The sequence below is a fragment of the Fukomys damarensis genome, unplaced genomic scaffold (assembly GCF_012274545.1).
Source record: "Fukomys damarensis isolate Sample0158 unplaced genomic scaffold, DMR_v1.0_HiC HiC_scaffold_15, whole genome shotgun sequence".
In the NCBI taxonomy this organism is placed as follows: Eukaryota; Metazoa; Chordata; class Mammalia; order Rodentia; family Bathyergidae; genus Fukomys; species Fukomys damarensis.
In genome coordinates this window covers 43,461,185-43,488,148 of record NW_022900927.1, presented here as the reverse complement: position 1 = coordinate 43,488,148, position 26,964 = coordinate 43,461,185, and the positions used below count along the sequence as shown (strand labels likewise).

Here is a 26,964-nt window from a genome sequence, read left to right as displayed (position 1 = left end):
AAAAGAAAGAAGAATGGGGGAATTTTGACCTTCTGTTTTATATATATATCAACGATAAAGGAATATTTTAATACTGTTCATCTTCTTTGAAAAAAACTTAATTTCTTTGGTCACTTACTTAATGCTCATTTACATCAATTGAGATAAAATCTAAAGTAGCTAACATTTGATTCCCATAATATCGCATTCTACTAGTGAAATGCAATTATTCTTTGTTTGCTTGACTAAACCTAACAAGTTTTAGCTTCAGTGATTTTATCCAGAATTTATGTTATCATTCAACCAGCAAAGAGAATCCTATATCTCTAAGATAATTTTTGTCATTTTGAATTAATTTCCTTATTATGAATTAGTATATAGTGTTCTAATTATGCTTTCCGCATGTGTGTTACTTGGCAATTTCTGAGATGTTTCAGGAAAGAAAGTCTTTGCAAATAGGGAAGGGTGGAGGGGGTGAAGGGAAAGCAGGGGAATGGGAAAAAAATAAGAACCAAGATGTATCATGTAAAGGTACAAAATCCCAATGATGAATGTAACTGCACTGTATAACTAAAGTGTACCAATAAACTCAATGAAAGAAAAAAATAAATTAAGTAAAATATGCATTAAGAACTCTTTCTCATAAAAAAGTTACTTTAACTTAAAAATGATGTCTATCTTAGCTTTTCTGAAAAAGGACATAATTGCATTTCATAAATGGCATCTGTGTTGGTCATGATTTTCATTTGAAGTTCACAACCAGGAGTCAATGTGCTTTATTTCATAAGCATATTATTTTCCAAATTTCTATGATGCCACTGATTTTCCATATCACATTCAAAGTAGAAATGTTCTCCAACTACTTTCCTCTTGTCAACATTTCAGCATCAAGTGCATCACTTCTTTCTGTAGTTCTTACCATTCTCAGAACTACCACAACAGTATGTATTTGTGCTACAAAGTTCAATATATAACGTACTAGGTAATAAAACAAATGAATAGATTTTTATGTTTTCAATTCCAGCTTATATTTTTAGCCTTTGTGGGCACTTAGAGTTGATAAAAAAGAATGTTATTTTAATTTCTCAGAAGGGGGTGCTGTTGATTTGTTTGTTTCTCTCAATGTAGATTACACTATGGGTTTTGTAATTTGAATTTTGGATCCATGCCTAGCAGAGAATTTTTCATGGGAATCATTTACTGCCAGGGTTGAGGATGTACTCCTCAAAAACATATTTATTGTCTACTTCTGTCAAGTGTTCCAGTAAGTTTCATATTGAGGGTTCCCAGGCAAGAGAGCATAAATATGAACACCAAACTTAAAGTGAAGGCAAGGCAAGTCCAATTTTTGCTTTGTTTATGGCCTCTGATGACCTTACTTGCATACTTGTAAACTCATGGAACCTTTTACATGTTTCACTATTTTGTTTTATTTGGAATTTCCATGTATTTTATAGCTGGAAAATTATTAGATGATCTAATCCTACCATATTTTCAAAAAACAAAACCACCAACCATCAAAAATTATATCCTTTTCTTTTCTAGGTACTTTCTTTCTGTCAGTTTAATTGCAACTTACCTTATCAGCTTCATTACAAACCAATTATTCTAAACAAACAACTACGAATATATCCAGAAGGCATATCAAAACATGTTATATTTGGATCAACTTATTTAAATTATAAAACAAAACATATCTGGGCTGGGAATTTAGCTCGGTGGCTCCACCCCCTGCTTCACAAGCACAAAGTCCAGGTTCAAAAAAAGCCAAGTCCCTCAATGTCAGGTTCCTTGATTGGATGACTTCCTACAACATCGAGACACCAACTCGGACACCTGATAACCTGATTTATGACAATTGTGACTATAACCTCTATGAAGTAGAAAACATCAGTTTATCGTCATCCACTTCCTCTGAACTGTAACGGTTGGTATAAGAAAAATAGCATTTGAAGATGCAGTATTCAGTATGAAAACATAACTTAGGAGAAATGAAGCCCTTCACTGTGATTTGAGAGTCAAATAAAGGTCAATTAGCCCCCTGAAAAGTATTTCCCCCTTATCTTTACATGACCTCTTCTCCTGTTCCCAGGCTGAATTAGTGTCTTACTGGGTTACATGCAAAATTGTTCTCATTATCTCCCAAAAGCTGCAGTGAAAATACCCTAGTTCTTTGGAAGGTTTTCTTCAGTCTTTTCTTTTAACAAGATAAGTTTATCAGCTTTATGTAGAATACAGTGGGGGTTCTCTAATCAGTGTGTGCAAGAATTACCCATGGAGTATATCAGAAACACAGATTCCCATGCCCACCTCCACCCCATCTCATGTGTTCTGATCAAGTCTGAGGGCATTAGGCATCTGTATTTTGATAAAAAGAGAATCAACTTTGCGGAAATCAAATAGCAAATCAGTAGGAAAAAGGAATGCAGAGCAATTATAAATACAAGAGAATTGATAGGCTCCTCTGAAGGGGAAACCAGCAAGGAATGGAAAAATCAAGTTGAGACTGAAGGCCAGGCTCTCTACCCACTACTGAGAGGATTGTTGATGGCATAGATGAAGTGGGCATGGTATTTAATTTTCCTGCTTCTTTCACATTTTTTTTTTTGCAAAGAAACTCCTCCCACTCCCAGCCTTCACTCCACTGGCAGCACACCCTTATGACCTTCACTGTGACAGGTGGAATAATGTGCTCCCTTCTCCCAAACCTGGACAAAGAGATCCATGTCCTACTTTGTAGAACCCCAGAACTCTATCTTCCATGAGAAAACAAGCTTTGTGGATGAGATTAATGATTTTAAGAGGAGAAGATGATCTAGACTGCTCATGTGATTGGGCCCAAGGTACTCACAAGAAACCTTATAAGTAAGAAGGGATATGGACAGTCAGAGTGAAAGACTTAAAGACAGAGCAAGCAGACATAAGTAAGCAAAGCGGGGAAAGGAAAAGAAATGAATTCTCATCTAGAGTTCTGGAGGGAATACGGTCTTGATATTAGACCAGTGAACTCTGTTTCAGTCTTCTGCTCTCCTGACCTATAATAAGATAAATTTCTCTTGTTTTAAGCCACTAAGTTTGTGGTAACTTGTCACAGCAGCATTAGGAAACAAATCCCTCTGGCCACCAACGATAGGCACTTGACTTGAAGTAAAACAATGTACTTACTGATGGTCCTAGAATTGGTCTCCTGCTCAGGTACCTAATGCAAATCACAGAGATAAAAATCATGTGTTGTCATAAGGTTGTGGGCCCCAGAGCTATGTGATCAGGCAGAACTGAAGGTGGCAGCTCATTTTTCACTCATCTATGTATATATTTTTTTTTCACCAGGGATCAAACTCAGGTCCTTGTGCTTGCAAGACAGGTGGCAGAACCACAAAGCTAAATACCCAGCCCTAAACTATATATTTTTAATTAAGCAGAATATAAAAATAAAACTCTTCTGCAGAGAGAAGTAAGAGAAAAGGGCAGGTATCCAGAAAGAATAGCAGGGATTTCCATAACTATATCTACTCAGCAACTTTCTTTTTACTTGATTTGATTTGATTGGGATTTTATGCCTTGATATGAAATAATTTATAACTGAGACATGGAAACTGAGAAAAAGGATGACTTTGATTTTATGTGTTAAATTTACTGATACAGGGTTCCCAGATATTTAGTTAAACAATATTCTGGGTGCTTTTCTGAGGGCTCTATAGGCTGAGATCAACATTTGAAGACCAAACTGCATAAAGTAACTTGCTCTTCTCAAGGCAGAAGGGCCTAGCCTATCCATCGGAGGCATAAATAGAACAAATAAGAAAGCACTGTCCCTGTCCCTGCTCTCCTCCTCCTTCCCAGCTATCTTAAAGCTGAGATTAAAGTTTTATCTTTCCTTATTATTAGGTGTCCTGAGTGTCTAACTTGCCAACTGCAGATCTTGGGACTTTTCAGCCTTCATAATTTCATGAGCAATTAGAAGATAGATAGATAGATAGATAGATAGATAGATAGATAGATAGATAGATAGATAGATTTTATATATATTGGGGGGGGGTACCAGAGATTGAACTCAGGTCCTTGCACTTACAAGGCAGGCGGTGAAACCACTAAGCTAAATCCCCAGCCCAGTAATATAACTTTATAATTTTACTGTGACAAAATATCTGGAGTTAGATACTTTATTTTTTAAAAAGAGGCTTAATTTTCTCACAGTTTTACAGGCTGAAAGTCCAAGCTCAAGTGCCCCATCTGCCAGGCCTCTGATGGGGTTCTGGTGGAAGATGGCATCAAATGGTGGGAACACATGCAAAAAAGATCACATGGCAAGACACCGAAGAGATTCGGGAGTTAGGCTTACTCTTTATATGTACCTGCTCTCATAAGAACGAACCAGGGTTCTACAAAAGTTACATTAATTTCTTCCAAGGAAAGCCTTCACTGCAACACCTAATCACTTTCCTGTAGGCCTTAACTTTTAAAGGTGGTACCGCTTCTCAACATCATCGGCTTAGGACTGAGCTTCCAGCTCATGGATCTTTGGAGAACACACTCAAACCATATCCAAAGCACAGCAAGTACTAAGAAATAAGTGGTGCTACTAGTCCAAATCATTCCTGTATACAGAGAAATCTGAAGAAATGGCAGTGTACAGAAGGAAATATATGCCTCTTTTTTCCCAGAAAATCCTTCCTGAAAAGCACTATGCAAGAGAGATCTAAGTTTTGAGTGAGACTCCCAGAGACACAGGAAGAGGCACTGTGAAATGGTCTCAATACCATCATTCTACTGAGTCCTGCTCACTTTTCTGCTGTCAGGAGTGAGAACCAGAGCAATCTGTAGATAGGATTCTGTAACAGTACTCCATTGGTGGGAGTTAGGAAAACTTCAATGACAGAGAAGTTGTGACAAGATTGGAGAACTGTCAGGCTTATTTTCTTTTCTTTTCTTTTCTTTTTAACATTCAGTGGGTGGAGGGGAAGGCTTTCATCCAAGAATCAGACTGTGGTATGCAAACAATAGCAGGCAAAATACTTGTGGATAGATTAGATTATTGTTTTCACCCATTGCTTCCTTGATACAGAATTATATTCTTTCCCTTTTCTAGGTACTTTTGCAATACCTCCTCAAAGTAAGATAAATATATCCCCTCTTCCCTTTAACATTTAAATGGCCAAAGTAACTTTCCTGGACAAAGCAATTTTGGCAGATATACTCCAGCAGAGGATTCTAATGGGTGTGAAAGTTTGGGATTGTTTTGCTATGCTTCTGCTATATATACCAGAAGAATGTGTCTTGGGAGCCACTAGACCAAAGAGAAAAGAGAAAACACATGGAGAGGACTCCAGCCTGGGACAGCCTTGAAGAGCTGATGCACATGGACAAGAGAAATGAATGAGTGGTATACCAGGATTTCAGGTTGTTAATTCTATACATTGTCATAGAACCAACCCGATTTACCGAGAAGAATAGAGTCAGCAGTTGCAGTAGTTGGAGGTGTGCTGCAGCTAGGAGAGCATTCTCTTCAGGGTGATTTTCACCTGGTGAGTCTGTGAAGAGCATCCACTTCCATCTTCCTTCATGGGTTATCCCAAAGTGCCACTACTTCTAGGAGAATGAATGGGCAGAGGCAACGGAGGCAAAGGAGGCAAAGAACTAATAACCAACTCCAGAGTTCTGCCAGAGAAAATCAATTTTTGTTTATCTTCTAGATTAAATATGAACATTATTCCTTCTGAGCAGCTTCTCTCTATTCCTTCTGATGCAGGATCCATATCACTACTGCCGTGGTCATCAGAATGTGTTATATATATATTTCTGAATAATCTGACTCTCATCTGCTGTGAATTTTTGAAGTCATGAACTCATTTTGATCTCCTTTTCTTCATCACTTAATACAATATTTACAAAATGTTTATTGATTGATTGAATAAATTAATCCATGCCTCAGCTACCATGCCCTTGTGGAAGTAGTTAGCAAGCCTCTTCTTACTTGGCATTTTAGTGCATGGCCTCAATCCAAAGGACCAAACTAGTTTTGGCATGTGAACCAATCTAAGCACGGCCTTCCACGGGTCAAGACAATATAGTTGAGCTTGTAAAATATCATCTCCCAAGTTATTGAACCAAGGACTCAAGGAAACTTGGATGAGGACTCTCAGTCATTTGTAAATATGTGTTTCTTTTTATTCTTAATTCAGGTTGCAATTCGTAGTTTTTGAAATGAGAAAAAGACTGTACAAAGCGATGGAAAAATCACAAGATTTATCTTCATGAAAGAAGGCCGAATATGAACATTAAAGATCTGCTTCACACCTATTTCCTCAAAGTGTCATTTATTTGTGTAAATATAGACCTAGAGTCAGATGTGAATACAGAACTATTCCAGGAGAGTGCATTTCTCTCAACTACTCTTTGACATTTAGTACATAACTAATTTATAAAATTCCTCTTTATCTTCTATATGGATATCTGCCATTTCTTTTTGCCTTGTTTTGTTTCTTGAGACAGGGTCTCATTATGCATTTCAGGCTGGCCTTGGACTCATAGTGATCCTCCTGCCTCGGTCTCCCAAGTGCTGCGATTACCAGTGTGCATCACCATTCCCATCAATATCTGTCATTTCCCCTAGATGCACCAGGGACTAAAAGTTGTGATCCTGTGTTACACTTCTTCATATGTTCCCACAGGTCCTCATGCAGTGTTTCACCTAAAAGTCCGATTCTTAATAAATATTATTTGTGGTGATGACAGTAACAAATCTCACAATCATCTCCCTTTGTCGATATGCTTGTAAATCTCCACCTCATGAGGCGCAACATCATGGAAAATGAGGCTAGAAAGGGGGAAAGCGTTCAGGTCATGTTCCATGAAAAATAGTGTAGATTTGAGCTCCATTGTAGTTTCTAAAAAAGAACTCTCTGTGATAGCAATGTGGCACTCTATTTCAGAATCCAACCTCTGGCTTACTTCCTGGTTCTAGTTGGATTACTTTTATCTTCACTAAAATACTCTCCTTTTCATACAGACAAAAGAAGAAAAGAAGCAGGCAGAGGAAGAAAGCCACGAGATCATGAAAATTATAAAAATTATTAGTATAACTTCTGAGTACTTATTATGAAGCTTATAAAACTATAACATATGCAAGTCATCTATTAAACTAATAGGCACTATAATGGTAGGCCAACAAAATAGAGAAGTGACTAAAACAGCCTTTCTCCTCAAAGATGACAATCCTGTGAGGGAAATGATGTTAACCATCATTAAAAAATAATTACTTAACTGTAATTCTGGTGGGTTTTATTAAAGAAAAATTCAAGGTGCCCCAATAGAAACTTACATGAAAGGAGACTCCAGAAAGTCTTCTTGGAAAAGGTCACTTTAAAACTGTAGTTGGCCATGAGAACACAGATTTTGGCAAGCACTGAAACTTGCTAGTCTTATGCCTTAAGAAGGAAAGGGCTTAATAGTCTCAAAGAAATAAAAGATTTAGTGTGGCTGGAACAGAATGAGTTAGGGAGAAAATGCTACAAGGTTGGGATGTGGGTACAGCAAAGTCAGGTCATGCAAGTGCTGTGAGGCCTCACAGAAATTTTAAACTTCATTCCAAAAAGGAGAGAAGCTTGGAGAGTTTGAAACAAAGGAGTTATATTTTTTGATCCTCATTTACAGTTTCAGTTTCTCACACCAGAGAAACTATTCAGTGGGAATAAATATGAGAAAAGGAAGAAAACAGAAACAAAGCATTTGTAAATAGGAAGAGGTGGAGGGGCTGAAGGGAGGGCAGAGAAATGGGGGAAAAATGAGAACCAAGATGTATCACATAAAGGTACAAATTCCCAATGATGAGTGTCATCATATTGGGTACCTAAAATGTACCAATAAACTTAATGAATAAAAAAGAAGAATTCCAACCAAAGGAGTGATCTGAATAGAATTTTGTGTTTGTGTACATATACAAATATATACACACATAAAACTACACATATATACATGCTAAAGTTTTCTAAATTTTAAGATCACTCTGTATTCAAGGAGAGCAAAGGCAGATGAAGAAGAACAGCTGGAGGAAATCACTATAGTCCACAGAAGGTGATGGCAATTTGGTGTAGGAAGGAAGGTACGGGGGGAGTTGAGAAGGGAGATTAGCACAAGAAAAGTTCTGGAAAGAGAGTAACGGGATTTACTAGTTAATCCAACATGGGCATGAGAGGAAAGAAGATGAGGCTTCCTGGCATGATTAATCAAGTGGATCATGCTGTCTTTTACTGTGGTGGGAAACACTGGAGAAAGTGCAGGTTTGGACAGATGCGTGAGCCATGAAGAGTTATTTCACTTATTTAGAAGAATGCAGGTGGCTATTTTACAGCTATAGGAAAACTATCATAGACAGGGAAATGCTGATGTCAAAGGCACAAGAGGATGTTCAAAAGGAAACAGTTCTGGACAAGCATAAGCCTTCCCTCAAAGAGCTTCCAGCCCCAGGTGTAAGACAAGTCAAGTACATGGAACAAAGGGAATTTTTTAAATTATGTTATGTATTTTTCTCGTTGAAACTTCATGTGTTTAACCTATTTATCTACCTTGGGAATTCTGATTATTTCATCCAGAAAACAAGAAAAAGGAAAATGCAATATTCAGCTTCAAACATACAAAATGGGATTTTTTTTTAATACAATACACTTAGTAATCGGGCTTTTCCAAAACAGAAAGGAATATTTTCTGTGTTATTTATTTCCTTCTTTTTAAGGTAAAGTTGAGGAACTGAGAGACACGAGGAAAGAGCTAAAGTTCATCACTCACAGAGAGATAGTGGGAAGAAGAAAGAATTAGAGACAAACAGGAAAATGACTGCACAACAGATATATGTGATCCAGGTAGGAGCAAAATATGGACAGGCGAAGAAACGGCCTGAGTTCCATCCTCTTCTGCTGCTATTAAGTGCAACTCGAGAGATGAGACCACATGTTTCCAAGGGAATGCTGTGGAAGGAGGTAGAGAATCTGCCTCCAGAACTGCAAGTGGGCCTCTATTTACCTCGTCACTAGCAGAAGTCTGCAGGGTGGACTGCAGGACAGGGGTTCCCAGACAGACTGCAGATCATTTCATGAAGCCAGTGAGACTGATGTGGATTCTGAATCATTAGAAGAACACAGCAGAGATTACAGAAGCTTCTACCTGCAGTTTTAGAGATCAGCAGAGCACCCGGAATAAGACCAACTGTGCAGCAGAGATCACCAGCCCAAGCAGCTCAGAACAGCCACCGGCAGCAGAAATCAGCAAGCCTCCAGACAGTGCTGTCCACACCTACGATCTTGTCTCTCAAAGACCAGGAAGAAGAGAGCCATTCTCCCACCTCCCCCTTAGATGCTACCAGCAGGGAAACCTGGAATCTGGACTCCTAAAAGATACTTACTTAATTCATCCAAATAAAGGAGCACAGGGCCGGGGATTTAGCTCAGTAGTCCCACCACCACCTGCCCTGCAAGTGCAAGGTCCAGAGTTCGATAACCAGTATCAAAAAAAAAAAAAAGCACACAGTGACCATAAGGTCAACTCCGGTAAGGAAAAAGGAAACTAACTGTCCATTGCACTTCTGAGTGTAGGGGTATAAACATGAGACCCCATTCCATGTATAAATAACAATATTATTACATGAAAAATGTCAGGTGCCATGCGAAGTGTGTAGGTGAAAGGTATCTTAGAAGATAGAACTGAGACGCAGGTTAATTATCCCAGAGGAAACTGCATTTACTACATCCCGTGAGAGACCAGAGAGGACGAATTAGCACCCCTAAGGGTGATGGGGCTGCAGCTCAGTGTTTACAGATTGTCTCACCATCTCCTCGCCATATTTCCCGTAGCACACCAAAGACCAGGGCAGCTCCGCAATGTATGCAGACCCCACTTTACTTGGTCCAGGAAAACAAAGCCAAATTGATTTGATATTTGAAGGACTAAGAATCAGTCCTCTAGGAAGAGCTTCTGCATTCCTAGGAGAGCTCCACAGGGCAAGTGTGAATAGTTACAAGAAAGCATTTATGCTGATAGCCCGATTCTCAAGGAAATCCCTTTTTATGCCCAGTGATGTGCTGGTAAATGCTCAACAACCAACTCCAAGCAAAGGAGCAAACTAATCTGTAGCATTTGCAGATTTCCATAATATAAATATTGTTACCACTGCCAGTTCTGAAATACAATATGATTTCAACTGGCTCATAAAATTTCCTGCAAATTTAATAATTGGCTTTCACGAGCCAGTAAAGGCTGACTCAAACACACGACTGTGACCCACTTGAGGAGCCACGACAGGGCATTGTCTATATCAAAATCTAATTTGAAGGGACCTCACAAAGAGGTGAGGATTTGCCCACATGCCTACCTCAGTAATATATACTGTGATCTTCGGAAGGATAGCACTTTAACAAGTAAAATGTCAAGCGAAATTAAACCACATAAACTTTATTCTACTAACCAGTCTTCTATTTTTAGTTAAGCTAGCTCATGTCTAAGAAACAGATTTCCCTTTAACCTGAGCTGATATTGTACGAGGTAATTTTTCTTCAGCTGTGCAAGGAATCAGAAATGAGTAAGTTACTTGTCACAAAGCACAGAGAAGCCCTCTGCTGGCTCACGTTTGAAAGTCGATGTCAAGGCTGTTGTGTGTTTTTGTCCCTGCCTTGCCAAGGGGGCCAGGTTTCAAATTCTATTTTAAAATGCAGCCTGTTTCTAGTAGATTTCATTGTTAATACCTAAGACTTGTCAGTTCATAAATCATAGTTTTCTGTATTATTCCAAAGATTCATTATAATAGCTTTAAAAAACTTTATTTTAAATATCAACATCCTTTTAAAAAATCATATTTGGATTACTAAAAAAGGGGAAATGGGAATGTCTGCTCATTGGATACATGAAATTATACTAAAAAGAAAACAGGTTTTTTGTAACATGTTTTCTAAGTAGGATTAAACCAGATGCTTTTGAGATAGAATTTGGAAGAGGAAAATGTTAAAGTCCTTTTTGTTTCACTGTTATTTCAGTCAAAAATCACATATTTCTATGGTTTATTACTTGTACTAGTTTGTCAGTTTGGAATTTGCTGTTCTTTTTATTTCTAATAGGAAAACAAGCAAATTTTTATTTATTTTGTATAGTTTTTAAGATTTAGGAAGAACCTGGGCAAAATAAATCAGTATTACTTTTATACTCAGAAAAAAAATAGATGTAGATGCTATATTGAAATACAGTTTTAGCAAACTGGTAAAATATAACAGAATTTTTTCTAATCTGGTCAATAAATATTTATTACAGTAGCATGTCAGATTCGTCTTACTATAATCAAAAATTTGTCATAGCTCAAAAGATCTAGAACATAATACTTGAGTTATGTTTCTAGATGGGCAATAAGAAGAGTATTTTTACTTTTACTATGTAAATCATTCTTAAATTACTCGACTTGTTATGACTGTTGTCAATTTACAATAAGAGGATCTTGTTCTATTGTTGGAACAGATGTAAGTGCTGGAATTCATCGCAAGTATCAGACACTAATGTTGGCCAACTTGAGCAAAAAGGAAAATTACCAGAAGCTTATTAGGGAAAGCACAGAAATAATATTAAGTTTAAAGGATTATGTTCAGATATTGATTATTACCTAAGATGAAATATTTCCAACTAAATCTTATTTCCTCCACAAAAGAAAAAGGAAAACAAAAACTCTGCTGAAGATTGGAAGTCCCTCAGGAGACTAACTTGGTCACATGCTTAACCTTTGGCTGGCCTGAATGAGTTTCTTGGGACTCCTCAGTTTCCTTTACTCACTTCCCAAGATTCTGTACAGTTGATGGAACATAATTCGCAAAAGAAAACCAGTGTTGCTAGGAAAAAGCAGCTAAAACAACAAAGATCCAGTGCACTTTATTCACTTCTGTGCTGCTGCTGCTCTACACATTTTATTTACATACATTGTCCTGTTATCATCACAATAGTCATATGATGTGTTGTTGTAGGAGTTATAGTATGTTATATTACATTCTGATTTTAAAATAAAAAGGCAAAGGCCTTTCATTTCATTTCATTCACTTATTCAGTTTTTTTCTGCACCATCAATAACTCCATTAACATAAGAGAAGAACAACTTCCCTGGTCTGTTTCTTCCCTCGTAAAATGGGAGGGACACATTAAATGACTTCAGGCTTCCTGTATTTCACCTTCAGGATTATGACCTAGGGAGCCTTGAAGCTACCTTTAGAAAATGCTCCCATCTGGGGAACTTTCCTAACCTCTGCTGTCCTTGGTCCTCGCCATGCCTCCCTCTTGCTACCTCAGTCCCTGGAGAACATCTATAGTTTTCCAGCCCCTGAACGGTGTCTGCTGGGCTCCAGAACGTAGTGGATCTGACCCGGAGGACTGAAAAATCAAACCCCTTTTTTCTATCAGTATATGCAAGGATAAATTACATTGTCTGAAATACAAAATTCCCTTCACCAAAAGGTAGATGCTCCCCAACATATACCATGGATAAGAATCTTTTTTTATGATTTTTTTCTGTTTAAAATTAACTTCTGATGTTCGTTTCACAAAATAAGAATTATTTATTGAAACAAATAAAAGCCTGGTGCTCCATCTAGAGGACATTTTGTATTTTCTGGCTTAAGGGGCTTAGGGGCTTGTTAGAAATATGGAGTCCTCCAATTCTTGATAGTTCTACCAATAATTTTTTATAAAACCTTACTAATTTTATACAAATGTATTTTGGTTTTGGTTTTTGTTGGTTTTTTCTCTCATTGAGTTTATTGTTACATTTTAGGGATACAGTACAGTTACATCCATCATTGGGATCTTGTACCTTTACTTGGCAGCTCTTGGTTCTCATTTTTTCCCCTTACCGCTGCCCTCCCTTCACCCCCTCCTCCCTTTTACTATTTACAAATACTTGATTTCCATTTTTTCATTTTCTCATATTTTTTTCTTTTCCCTTATTTCCCTTCCCCGACCCTTCCCACTTCCCCTACACCTGCAGCCCTTTTCTTCCTATGAATGTATTTTGAATATGCCTGTAACGTGTAAGAATGAAGAGGCTACTCCCCCCAATTCCCCAGTGTGAGCTGCTAAGTTATAAATTTATTGTTGCTGTTGATGAGCTATTTTTGCTCACTGCACTTACTTCTGAGTTTTGTAGTTTAAAAAATTAAATAAAAAATATCAAAACCACTTACTGGTTTTTGATCATTTTTATCACTGATCAAAAGCTTTTCTGTTTAATATATTTATTGAAAGTACAATAAAACACCAGATACAAAATATAAATGTTCTTTTCCACCTAAAATTACACAGCACTTTTCTTCAAAAAGATCAGTCTGCTAAGAGGATCTGTTATTTTTTTTTTCTTAATCAACAAGATTCACAGTTAAGTAATGCCGCACAACACCTCAGAAAAACTGGACTTTTGTGAAAAATCTAGGACTGTATTCCTGAAGGCAGTGTGTCCAGCATGGAAACTCACATTAGTCAGAAAGAGTCCACACCTCTCTTTTCTCATCAAGTCCTGTGAGAAAGGAAGGTCATGCGGAGAGAGCAAGGAAGGAGGGGCTCGGAATGAGAAGCAGCAAAAGGGAGTTCTGTGAGGAAGGAGCTCCAGGGCCGAACTGGGACTGCGACCACATCAGTCAGGGCAGCACAGATCACAGCCCACCCCAGGGAACACACAGGCCAAGGCCCTCCCCGTCAGAGGGAGAAAGCCAGCAACACAGCCAGGCCTGTGGGAACAGAAACCATCACGGAGCAGAAAGTTTTGTCCTGGGATCTGACTTGTCATTCTTGTCTCATCAAAAAGTTTATATATGTCCTGTGGGTATTCAAGAGTGACAAAGTAATGGATCTAAACTTCTAAGACACACAAGCCGGGGAAGCAGATTTTTCCCATAGAAGGAAAGAGCAAGAGAAGAGAGAGAAAAGAAAGCAAGGAAAGAAACAGAGGTCAGGACAAGTCCCAATGCTTCTTTCATTATCAATTTGCTACACACTGTACTCTTGGGAAGAAATTGTGGTCCTTCTAAGGAATGACAAATGTAATGACTTTTGTTCAGATAGGGAGTTCTTGAAAGCAAATCTGAGATTGTACTTATAATTCCTTCAGCAGAAATGCAAATCTCATTTTTAAATACTATGTGTATATAATGCACCATAGTATATAACTGATACAGCAGTGCCCACTTCCTCTCTTGCCAGGTTCACTAAGATTAAGATCATTTGCAGAAGGTCACGGAGCCAGTAAATAGCAAAGCTGATGCCCAATTGTCATTCCTTCTATTACAAAGTACTCATTAAGAAACTAATTAATACCAAAGCCTGTACAGAATCAGATGTCAATTAAATCTCAATACCCCATCTCAGTAAGCAGTCAACTGTTTGAAAATTATATTTTTATTCTGCAGGAAAAATAACAAACAGAACAAAACTTTATAAAGTGTAACCATATTTGGTTCTTTTGAGTAAATGTGAATGAATATATTAAGAAACACATTAAGCAGTATTTTTTTCAATTCATTTAGCTCTTCCCTGCCTTGTTCCAAAACAGTATCTAGGCAGTGTCCAACAATTTTAGAGCCACAATATAGAGCACACTTCAGGATGTCTTTTGGCCAGGTCTGGTTAGCCTAGCAGGTACAGAGATGGAATCTAAGGCTGTGCATTCCACTCTCCTCTTCCCAACAGTCACAGAAAGCCTGCGAATGGAGGAACTGGCCTGTCTGCGTGGACAGACCAGCTTTTCCATGACTTCCATGCAGCTGTACCAAACACCCTCCCAAGCCCCAGCCTGGGAAAAGCATGAACTACAAAGTAAAGGAAGAACTATTTTTAAAAGGGAACCACTAAGAATACTAACACTAAACAAAACTTTGATTCTCTCTGAAAATGAGAGGCAAGGGTTTGCTCTGCCTGTGGCTTTGGCAAAAGATAGCCATGAATAGATTCTTCCCAAACTGCAAACATTAATTGGACGCTAATGAAACCCTGAAGTCAAGAAGGAAAGGTAGCTTTACTTATTTTATATCTTCTTGGAATTTCTTTTATTGCTTCTAAGCATTAAAATATTTTTACATTGTATTAATTGAAGTCTGCATTTTTATTTCACCGAGTAGTCTTTTCTCTGTGTTCATTAAGATGCAGGGAATATACTGTTCCCAAACCAATGATTCATCAAATATCAGTACAGGCATAGAGCAGCCTAATAAGTCACATCCAAATGTAATTTTGATGAAGATAATTGTTATAAGTGCTATTACTTGCCAAAATAAATCATAAAAATAAAAGCGTTGCTATATGTCTAGCTTAAAAAGACAGGGTCCATAATGTTTCAGTCAGTTGCAAAATATAGTGCCCAAGTTTCTGTGGCCAGCTGTCAAGATCCAGGGACAGGGGACTGTAAACCAGTTTCTCCAACTTCCAATCACTCAAGCTACACTGGACATCTAGTCAAGCTTCCGAAAGACGTAGAGACCAGTTTTGGGTGAGGCTTTTCATTGTAGTCAGATGTTTTCTAACCCTCTAGAACTTCCTCATTATAGCTAGCTGGTGTCTTAGTTTCATTTCAAATCACTGCTCAGCAAATAACCATCCTAGGATAAAGAGAGGAATGTCTACACCTGTTGTCCCTGTGAATTATGTGATCCAGGTGCATCATAGTGACTCTCAAATCTGACCTGAACATTTAGAGTTATCATGGAGAACCCCAGTCAGACCACTGAAATCTTTCTTTCCAGGTAAGGGACACAAACATTAATATTCTGTTTTTGTTTCTGTTTTTTTTTTTTTTATTGAGTTTATTGGTACATTTAGGGATACAGTACAGTTACATTCATTGTTGGGATCATGTACCTTTACATGGCAAGTCTTGATTCTCATTTTTTCCCCTTACCTCTGCCCTCCCTTCACCCCCTCCTCCCCTCCCCATCTACAAACACTTTATTTTCATCTTTTCATTCTCTCACATTTTTTTCTTTTCCCTTTTTGTTCTTCCCCTACGTATCACACCTTCCCTACACCTTTAGCTCCTTTCCTCCCATTTCTAAATGTCAGTAATCTTATTAGAATCTTATGCATTGTTGCAGAATATTCACACCAGGGAAACTATTTGGTATTTACACATGTGGGACTTATTTATTTCACTTAGGAGTATATCTTCAATATGTATCCATTTTCCTATGAATGAATCTATTCTCTCGCTCTTTATGGCTGAGTAATATTCCATTTTATAGAAAAACCACAACTTCTTTATCCAGTTTCCAACGGATGGGCAAATAGGTTGTTTCCAAGATTTAGCTATTACAAACTGTGCCGCTATAAACATGGGTGCACATACTTCTCTGTGATATGATTCTTTCAGTTCTCTTGGAAAGATACCCAACAGAGGGATGGCTGGGTCAAATGGAACCTCCAGTCCAGTGATTCAGACCAGTTCATGGTTAAACAAATTCTGGTTAGGGCTTGGGATTTAGCTCAGTGCATCCTTGCAAGCTCAAGGTCCTGAGTTTAATCCCTGGTATCAAAAAAGAAATTCTGGTTAGCATTAAATGAGTTTTACAACCAGTTGATTTCAGTCTTCTAGGCAAATGTATTTATTTTAGAAGGTCTTCTTCTAAAAAGTTCATTAATACTGAATGGTTTTTATAAACGAGGCAGGAGAGATTAAAGAAGAAAAGTAATCTAACATAACTCTTAGCAGACAACTAATTTCCCAGCTGCTGATCTTGTTTAGTCAAAGACTGGATTCTCCTTGCTTTATTTAGAGGCATGCTTGCTATCCATGCTTAAAGAAAAATAAACATTAAGTTAAAGATATTATTGAGTAAAAAATTATTCAACTGGGATTCACCAAATCTGGATCATGTTTAGCAGTTAATAGTTGCGAGACATGGGACCTTGAACTTGTCTCATTTTCCCATCAGAAAAATGGAATAATACACTTCCTTCTCCCAAACTTTCTATTAATCTCAATGTCTATTAATGGAAATACCTGAAAGGGTGTGCTATTTTTCTCTCACATGCCAAAAAAATGGTGAGGTACACTTTTTCCCTGTGCACTCACTCACACAAAGACATTGAATTAGACAATCCAAATTATAAAATCCTTAGAAAATCAAAAACAGATAAAATAATTAAAGTAGTGCTGTAGGAAAGCTTTACTCAAACTAAAATACTGAAAGGTCTGAGGAGGATCGATTATTTATGATCCTGTTCTCTAGAGACTGAAATTCCTTGGACACACCAGATGGTTTTATTTATATAACAAAAATTCAACTCTAGTGAGGTGCTTCTTGCAAATTCACACACAAATAAAAGAAACTGCATTTATATCTGTGTACATATCTTTGTTCATGAGATTGATTTCCTTTGTTTCTTATGGATCTTCTGACAAATTTTGTATTTATAATGTTAAAGAGAAGGCCAACCTCTTTGCAAAGGAACAGCAGCCACCCAGTACAGCAAACTAATCCACGGAATCTAGAATGTAATGCAGGAATGTTTCAGACTTTCGTGGATCTCCTCTATCCAAGTGCTTAACAATTTACACTCAGTTCATTCTTTGGTGTTCTCCTCAATTTCATCTCCTCAAATAGCATTATTTAACATTATAAAGAAACTCCAGCCCTCTACCCAAGTGAATATTTCAAGCTGAATCCTGTGTCAAGACCTGGCATTGAGTCAACCTCATCAGCCCAATTTAGAGCACATGGCAGTGATCCAACTCATTGAGGCTGTTTGCGGACCCCCAGATCAAGTTTCAAAAAAGAAGAGGCAGCAAGCCAGTGACCTTCTCAAGACAGTAGAAAACAACTCTGCTCATGACCGACACCTGATCTTTCTGCTAACACCAGCTCCTCATCAAAGATTGTGCCAAGATTGCATCATGCACCAGCCCACAAACCTTCCCATCCTTCTGCAAGAGGTGTGGAGCATCCTGTCATGACTGAGTTTTGGGTTTGGAATGCCTTCCCCTTTCAGATCCAAGGAAGTTGGGTTTTACTGGTATTTGAGATCAAGCTCATGGCCTCATCTTAATTGAGCTTTCCTGTTATTTATAGCATGTGCCTCTTTACTGTTTATTGTGTTTGTATCTAGTGAGATTCAATGTGATTCATAACAAAGATATGGTTATAGTGTTCTAAAATGAACAACCCTAGAAAACTCATATCATAGAGAGCGACCTCATTCACTGAGGATCTTTTTTTTTTCTGTGCATCTCTCACCCTGTTATCCTTTAAAATGTGAGGATCATTCTTCTGCAAGTCATCCTTCCTCTCTATATGTGCTGGATAGTCAAGAATGGTTCAGGCAGAGACATACACTGAGAACCCAACCCGATCTACAGAATAACTTAACTTCTCAACCAGACCCCTATTTTTCTAACATGGCCACATAATAAAGTCACGAAAAATGATCTTGTCACCTATCTCAGTAGTCTCTAAATCAGGAAGCTATTTCTTAATCTGAAAGAGCCTTTACGGAATGCTATTCTTTCCTCCTCCTCTATCTTTTACATGTCTGTGTTGAGATCTGAAGATTCTTGGAGCCCTGGATATGTTCAAAATAACTAATGGTTTTACCTCAGTTCTGTGTTTACATATATTATATGATTTGAATCAGCAAAGTTCTAAGTTGTCTATACAGAATTTATCTTCTATCTCCCTAAACAAACAATTTTTAAAGCTAGATAAAATAAGGAGAATGGAATTATTTCACCCTGCCTTCTTTGTTTGCATGAGGGTTCTAACCAAAAGGAAAAGATGAGTCATTCAGCATCGTTCCCTATTTGGTGGTTTTTACTTTGGGCTACTGTAACCAAAAGAGGGCAGCACTCCATGGGTTTTTAATCCACAGGAATGAAAACTGTTTCTCACTGAATTCTTATCATGGGCAAGTCATAGAACTCCTGTGACATGGGATATAGCAATGAAAAGGACACTGCTCTAAACATGCAAGGAACAGGAAACAATAGAGCGTTTAGGACTGCGGTTAGAATACTGCTACATGTTTTGGAGTCATAAAAGATAAAGATGAAAATAAAGCGTTTGTAGATGGGGAGGGGAGGAGGGAGTGAAGGGAGGGCAGAGGTAAGGGGAAAAAATGAGAATCAAGACTTGCCATGTAAAGGTACATGATCCCAACAATGAATGTAACTGTACTGTATCCCTAAATGTACCAATAAACTCAATAAAAAAAAAAAGTATACATTGAATATACTTACTTAAAAAAAAAAAAGATAAGTCTAAAAATAAGAATGGGATAAGACTGGGAGGGATACTTGACTGTCAGCATGTATCCTTTATCTGAAGTGTAATAGGGAGAACCTTGATTTTTTTAAGTAGCATGATTAGAACTTTCTTTGGGAAAAATACATATGACAGTGATGTACTGGAGAGATTGAAACAGGGTATGATCAAAGGGCAGAGGGAAAAATAGATAAGAAAATAATACAAAAGCTGACCAACAAGTGAAAATCTAAACCAGAAAGATGGCAATGAGAATGGAAAGAGGGGCCTGATGGCAGAGACACTGCAAAGGAGGAAAAATGTCCATAATAGAGTAGATAGAGGGAAAAAGCAAACAAGACAAGCCCAAGTTTTACATCTGAGAACTGAGCTGGAGTCTGCAACCAAATCAAGGAAGTTGAAGGAAAGGATTCTTTTGGAAGCAAAGATGGTGAATTTAGTTTTGAAAACATTTGCCTTGCAGAGAAAGTAAGACATTACATTGCCATGATGCAAGAAGGGAAGGATGGAAAACAGAGTGTGACTCCCAGAGACTATCTGGAAAAGAAAAAAAATCATCCTAAATGTATGATCTATCCTTTTTCTTCTTTTCTCACCGGAAGCCCATTGCTGAACATATGGGCCACTTATAGATACAGTGCAGTGCTGGGTTTTACTGGCCTGTGGTCACTAGGACTTCTTGGCTGCGTCTGACTCTCCTTGTCTGTTTTGATTGTTTTGTGCTATGGGGGTTTGAACTCAGGACCTTGCACTTGCCAGGAAGGTGTGGCACCGCTGAGCTACCTCACCAGCCCTCCTTGTCTGTTTCTTTACTCTAATATCTTACCTAGTCAGCTGCCTAATGACATTCTGACCAACAGGAGACTGTATATACTCTCGTGGTCTCATACGGGTATGTTGTCCAATGACAGTTTCACTGTCCCAGCCTGTGCGAGTATATTCTATGATGTTCACTACAGTGGAATCACCTCATGAAGGCATTTCTTAGAACTTATCCTATTGTTAAGTGACATGTGAGCATATTTGTATCTTATGGTAGTGCCACCTCAAATCCTATTAGTAATAAATTGGGACATCAACTAATTAATCCTGATTGGCACATTTTTTATAGACTTTAAGATGCACCACTTGCAGTGTATGTGTAATGCACCTCATTAGCATTTATTGAACACATTGACATGTATTGAAATGCACTAACAGAGTTATGTGCATCATTTCATTTAATCCTATGATTAATAAAACATGCGGTCAGTCTATTATTATCTTACTTAACAGATGAGGAAATTGAGACACGATGAGATTAACATTAACTTGTAATATAGCAAAGCTTACATCATAACCCAAGCGGTCAGACCTCAGAGTCAGTGACCCTAAACACTGTGCCTACTTCCTCCCTACCTACATCATCCCATTTTCCTGGTTCTTCTCTACATATCCCATGTTATAACTGAGGATATCACTTCTCTTATGTTGAAGGAACACTGGCCTCCAGAGGCGGCAATGTCTTGAGTCGCCTCCATATATAGAATATCAATTCATAGGTTTAAGAAAAGATGCATTATTTTCTAAAATTGAATGAAACCTTTGTCTGAGCCTTTCTGTATCAGGATAGATTAGTAACAATCCAATACCTGTCAACTGGGTAACTTGATTCCTCCTTCCATGAAATAATACAAGAATTCTGGATTTCTTTGGGGTGGGGGGAGCCATGTTTATTTATGGCTCTTTCTGCTACCCCATGTGCCTGTTACTAACAGCTGCTAAAGGGCTCCTTACTGTTGCTCTGTCCTAACTCAACCACCAAGGTCCTCCACACCGATATGGGGCTGTGGCGCACAGAGTTTAGCCTTCTTCATACATCTCTAGCACCATGAGCAGCAGCCGTCCACTCAGATGATCTCATTTTCAGGAATGCTAATTCATCTCTCTCCTAGACAGCACCATATCTCTCCCCTCCAACCCCTGAGAGCATTCCCCTTCTTAGAAAATATACCTCCAGACTTTAGAAAACAAATGACTGCATTCTACTAAAGTGTCACTGAAGTCAAGGGAAACTCCAGGTTGCTAAGACACAAAACCTTCCTCATATAGGAAAGCAAAAAAAAAAAAAAAACTTGTTATCAGTCAACAACTTTACATTAGCTACAATAAAACATGCTTTAGTATTTATTGTTCTGTCCCTGAAAGATATGGCAAAAGAAGAATTAAAATAGTGAATCAGTACTAAAGTGTCTACCTTCTTATGAAGCCAGCAATAGAAACATGGAGTGGCAAATATATTCCATCTACCCTGATAATTCATTGCTTACTAGAATGTACCTGACGCAGAGCTTTGAGAAATCCTAAGATCATGACTGTTCAGTGGAAAAGGACCTGCCACTAGCACAGGCAGGAGAAATGTAAGACAACATGCTGCATATTTTCATTCCTAGTTTGATGCAAATTTACTTACTAAGCAAAGTAATATGGCCTCAAAAAAGCTATAACAATGAGGAAAGTGGACCTGTTTGAAAAGATAAATGTTCTAGGGTATAGTAGCAATAACTTAATTTCTTTAAAAAATATAGATTCTTTATCCCACACCCATGGATTATGGCCTAATAGTTCTCATGATGGGGAATATACACTATTAATGAAATATTCTTAGGAAATCCCAGGGTACTTGTCCAAGACTCACAATTTTGAGAAATATGTCTATGAAGAAACCATCTTACTTGTTAGTCTATCTGCTGAAGATTTTCAACCTTCAGCCCTAATTTTATATATCCCTGGACCTCTCCTAACTTATTTAGCAGGATGATGTCAAGAATTAATATTGATTCTCTAGAACACAAAGTACTCACACATTTCTGTGCCTTTTAAGACCACCGAAATATTCGTGATTACAAAGTCTGTGGTTTTACTGACCTCCTTCTCTTTGGCAGTACTGAGGATTGGACCCAGAGATTTTGGCATTAAGCTATATTCCCAGTGTGATTACAGTTGTGCAACACCACACCTGGCTCCCCATGTTCATTTCTTCATTTCCAAATCACTATACCTAATTGCCTATAGATAAGTACAAAAGTACTACAAATTCAGAATGTCTAAAACTAAGCTGTAATCATCTCCTGACCTCTCCAATCATCATCCTCTTTCCTTACCCACTACCTCTAAGTGGATGTGCAAATTATCCACCTAGTTTCCCAAACAGAAATCCTAGAGCCATGTGCTACTTCTTCAAAACTCACATAAAGCTAGAAATAATTTGTGTCTCTACAATACACAAGGAAAATCTTTCATTCATGGATAGTGTCCAGAAGAGTATTGCTTTAGTAACTGAAGAAATTTAACCCTAGGGCTGAGGATTTAACTCAGTGGTGTCTCTCAAGCTCAAGGTCCCAAATTTGATCCCTGGTACCAAATAAAAAAAGAAAAGAAAAGAAAATTAACCCTAAACTAAATGCTGTCCTGATTCATCCTAGAAAACCTTTAAAGCACCTTCAAAAGGACAAATATAATATTGCAAGACCTATTACATAGAAAACTTCAAAACATTGCTATAAAAAAGAATTAAAGAAGAGCTTGAAAGAGCTAGAAAGAGATATATACCATATTAATAGATCAGAAAGCTAATGCTATTTAGATAACTCTCCCCAATATTTTGATCTATAAATTAAATACAATCCAAACAAAATCCCAACTCAAAGAACACAAGATCAGCCAAAGAACTTTGACAAAGAAGAACAAAGTTAAAAGATGTACCCTTCCAATTTCAAGACTTTTTATAAAGCTATTATAACTTCATCATATGGTATTGGTATAAGAACAGTGATATGATTAGTAAAATGAAACAAGGAATCCAGAAATATAACCATAAATATATGGTAAGTTTTTTGTTTTTTTTGTTTTTTTTTTTTTTTTGGTACCAGGGATTGAACGTGGGTCTTTGTGCTCCCAAGGCAGGCCACCGAACCGTTGAGCTAAATCCCCAGCTATATGGTCAATTTTTGACAAAGCTGCCAAAGCAAATTCACTGGAGAAAAAGACAATCTTCTTTTTAAAAAATAGGGTTGTAAATATTAGATGACCACATAATTAAGAACTGTAATTAAACCCTTATCTTACAACATACATGAAAATTAAATAGATCAAGCCAAGCATGGAAAGCCCAGTTTAAGTAAGCTGAGGCAGGAAGGTCACTATGAGTTCAAGCCTAGGCTACATAATGAGTTCAAGGCCAATCTGAATTTCATAGGGAGACTTTGTCTCAAAAAAAAAAAAAAAAAACCCTAAATAGATCACAGACCTTAAATTAAGAGCTAAGATTTCTAGAAGAAATTCAAGAGAAAATTCCTTATTCTTTATTTTTTTTAAATAGTTCTTAGGTGTAATATAGAAGAATGACTACAACATGATTGCATTTTATTCCACCAAATTTAAGAACTTGCACTTTGCTCTGATTTGGATATAAATTTTTGAGTTGCTCCCCCAGTTGATCGTGCACTCCAAGCCTAATTCTCAGAGCAGCGTGTTCAGAAATGATGTGGAGATTTAAGATGTGGATTATACTGGTACGTCCATTAGGGCATTCCCTCAGAAGCAACGGTGCGGCCCGGACTCTCTGATTTTCATGATGTGCAGTGTCTCACTCCCACGTGCACTTCCCTCATGATGGCACCTGAAATTACACTCATGGGGGCTGAACCGATAGAGCTGTTTCATCTGGAACTCTTAGCCTCCAAAATTGTGGGCGCTCTAAACCTCCTTCTTTATAAATTGCCCAATTTGGGATATTTTTCTGTGGAAATGAAAAATGGACTAATATACTCTTCAAAAAACGCTGGGAGAGGGGCCAGGGATTTAACTCAGTGTTTCTGTCACCTGACCCACAAGTGTAATCCTAAGTTCAATCAGTCCCCCAAAATCAAAAAATAAAGAAATATTGGGAGAGAACATTTGAAAAACTATATTTCTAAAAGAGGACTTTGATCTAAAATATGTAAGCAATTTTTATGATGTAATGGTAAAACAAAAAAAAAAACCTAAATTTTTAAATGGAAAAAATAAGGAAAGGTATATGAGCGATAAACAAGCATGTGAAAATACATTTAATAGCAGTTATCAGGAAATGTGGGTTAAAGTCATATCAATGCTTGGCAATGATTGAAAGTAACTGGAATTCTCATACAGTTCTGGCAGGAATGTAAAATAACAACCACTTTGGAAAATAGTTTGGCCATTCTTTAAGTTAATATATACTTACCATATGACCCAAAATTCCATTCCTAGATTTTTATCCAAGAGAAATAAAAGCATTTATAAACACAAAAACTCACATATGAATATTTCTAGAAGCTTTATTGTAATAGCCAAAAAATGGAAACAACTCCGAAGTACGTTAGTGGCTGCATCAACAAAGTGAGACATGTCCATACAATGGAATGCTTTCAGCAATAGCAGGAAAAACACTTGATGCATATAAAAACATGGATAGATCTCAGAAATGTATGCGGAGTGAAAGAAGTCACACACAAAAGAAATCATACTGTATATATTACATTTTTAAAAAAACAAATCCTAGAAGATGCAAATGAATCCACCGTGACCTAAAGCAGATTAGTGGAGGTTTCAGCTTGAAAAAGTATGAAGAAGAAACGATGACAAGAAAATATTTGGAATGGTAGAAATGTCCCTTTTTATTTGTAGTGATGACTTGGTAAGTTTATACACGTGTTAAAACTCATCAAAATGTACACTTTAAGGCACTTTAACATATGTCAATTATCTCTCCATAAAGCCTTTTAAAATAGCAACAGAGTTTGGCAGAAGACATTGTGTGTGTGCATTTGGGCTGCAGTAAGTCCATTAAGTAAAGAATTTCTGCATCTAGAACTCTTTGAATTAGAAGATGAACATTAGCTCATTAACTATAGTCAAAAATCACAGCAGAGTAGAAAACTTGGATTGTTACTTCTTTACTAGACTCCCAAAGCTAAAATATTCTTACCTTCTCAAAGAAAAATGATTAGCAATTAGAGATATCATAATTAGTCATTTACAAGCCTACACTTGCTATATAAAAGCTTATCTTTAAATCATTGTTAGCTTTGTGTTTTTTTTTAATCTTCAAATCAACCTCAATTCTTCTAGAGTCATATTTTGATGAACTTTATTCAGCCATTGTTAAATTTAACATTGAAATCTCAGTAGTCACAATGAAAGTCCCATTTTTATCTTGGTAAAGACAAGCAAGAATCCTGGTCAGACCAGGTAGGATGCCATACACCAGGTCACTGGTTCCATCGCTGCCCCAGAGGTCACATCTGAAGTGTTGCCAAGCCTCCTACACTGATAGCTTCGACCCAAACTCAACAGGGAAAAGCTTAGAGGCAGCACCTGAAGATGCATGAAAATAACTTGCTTTCCTAAGCAAAGAAACATAATTCTCATGCATTAAAAACCCTCTTTCCTTTCAGGTCTGCAATCTCTAATGAATCTTAATCTGAAAGGCTTCTCACAGAACACAGCACTGCTGCAGGCAACTTTCCTAAACCGTCATGTGCCAACACTGATTTAATTTCAGAATCACAGTTGAGTATATTTTCCTGAACACAATTTTGTTTTATATTATACTGTTTTCTGAGTCATTTTAATACACAAATACTATTTCTAGAACATAGACATCTGAAAAATTCACACCTACACATGAGAAACCTGTATCTAACACTTGAATGATAGATATCTTTTTGAAAGCCTTCATCTTCATAAAGAGATACTAAATTAAGTAGTCATTTAATTTTACAAAGGTGACTCAGCCACTTGTTTTTATTTCCATTGAGGATTATTTTAGGTATATAAAAGAAACTTCATTAACTTTTTGGGAAACTGAATTTATTCTTTCATGTGTTCTATGCACTTGTAGCCAAATTTGGCATTTCTTTTTCCAAATTTGTGTTTTAAATGAGATTTTTTTTGCATTCTTTGCCTACATAGATTGGCAAGTACTGATCAAATTGTCTTCATTTTGAAAACTTTTCCAGCTGTCCTGCTTTCTGCTTTGTTGTTACTGTTCTATTGTTTTTACTGTGTCTTTATTTTACTCATTCTTGGAATTTTTTGAAGATAAACTAAATATCCAGTCAATTAGTAAGTAATGTTAAGTGAGTATTACATTTCAAAAGATAAATTAATTTACATGTTCAAAAAATATTCTAATCTAGAGGATTTACATATATAGTATATTTCCTTCAGGTACGTAGTAAAGGAAAGGGAAACATAAATTTGGAAAAAGGTGATTAGACAAGAAACCTTCTAAGACTGAGCTAACAGATGGAGAATAAATATGAAAACAAACTAACATGGAAGATATTGCTGAGTCCCTAACCTGGACAGTATAAGATTATTAGCTTTAAAATACTCAGGTAATGTAGACAAAAATAAGATAGGAAAAGCGAAGCGAGTAAATGTAGGGATCAATCCTGTGTCCCTTCTGTTCTCCTCCTAATCTGCAAGGTTTACAGCACACACTTCCCCAGAGCCAGCCTTACGAGACCAGTGACTCACATTACCAAACTTCATCGTAGAATTTACAAAGCATGAGATAAGTAGGGCATGGGTCCTAACTGCTGGGAGAATAGCTTTGACTTGGGGCAAGGGGTCCAGCAGAGATTGAAACTGGTACAAGAAAAGAAGGAAAAGAGGGAGGGGAAGGGGAGGGAGAGGAGGAGAGAACAGGAGAGAAATGTCC

General features: G+C 37.3%; 1 protein-coding gene across 1 annotated transcript in view; it reads right to left on the bottom strand.

Annotated features, from left to right (window-relative positions):
• Otogl (otogelin like) overlaps positions 1 to 26,964 on the bottom strand; it is a 175,203-nt gene that overhangs the window by 147,261 nt on the left and 978 nt on the right. The window lies entirely within an intron of this gene.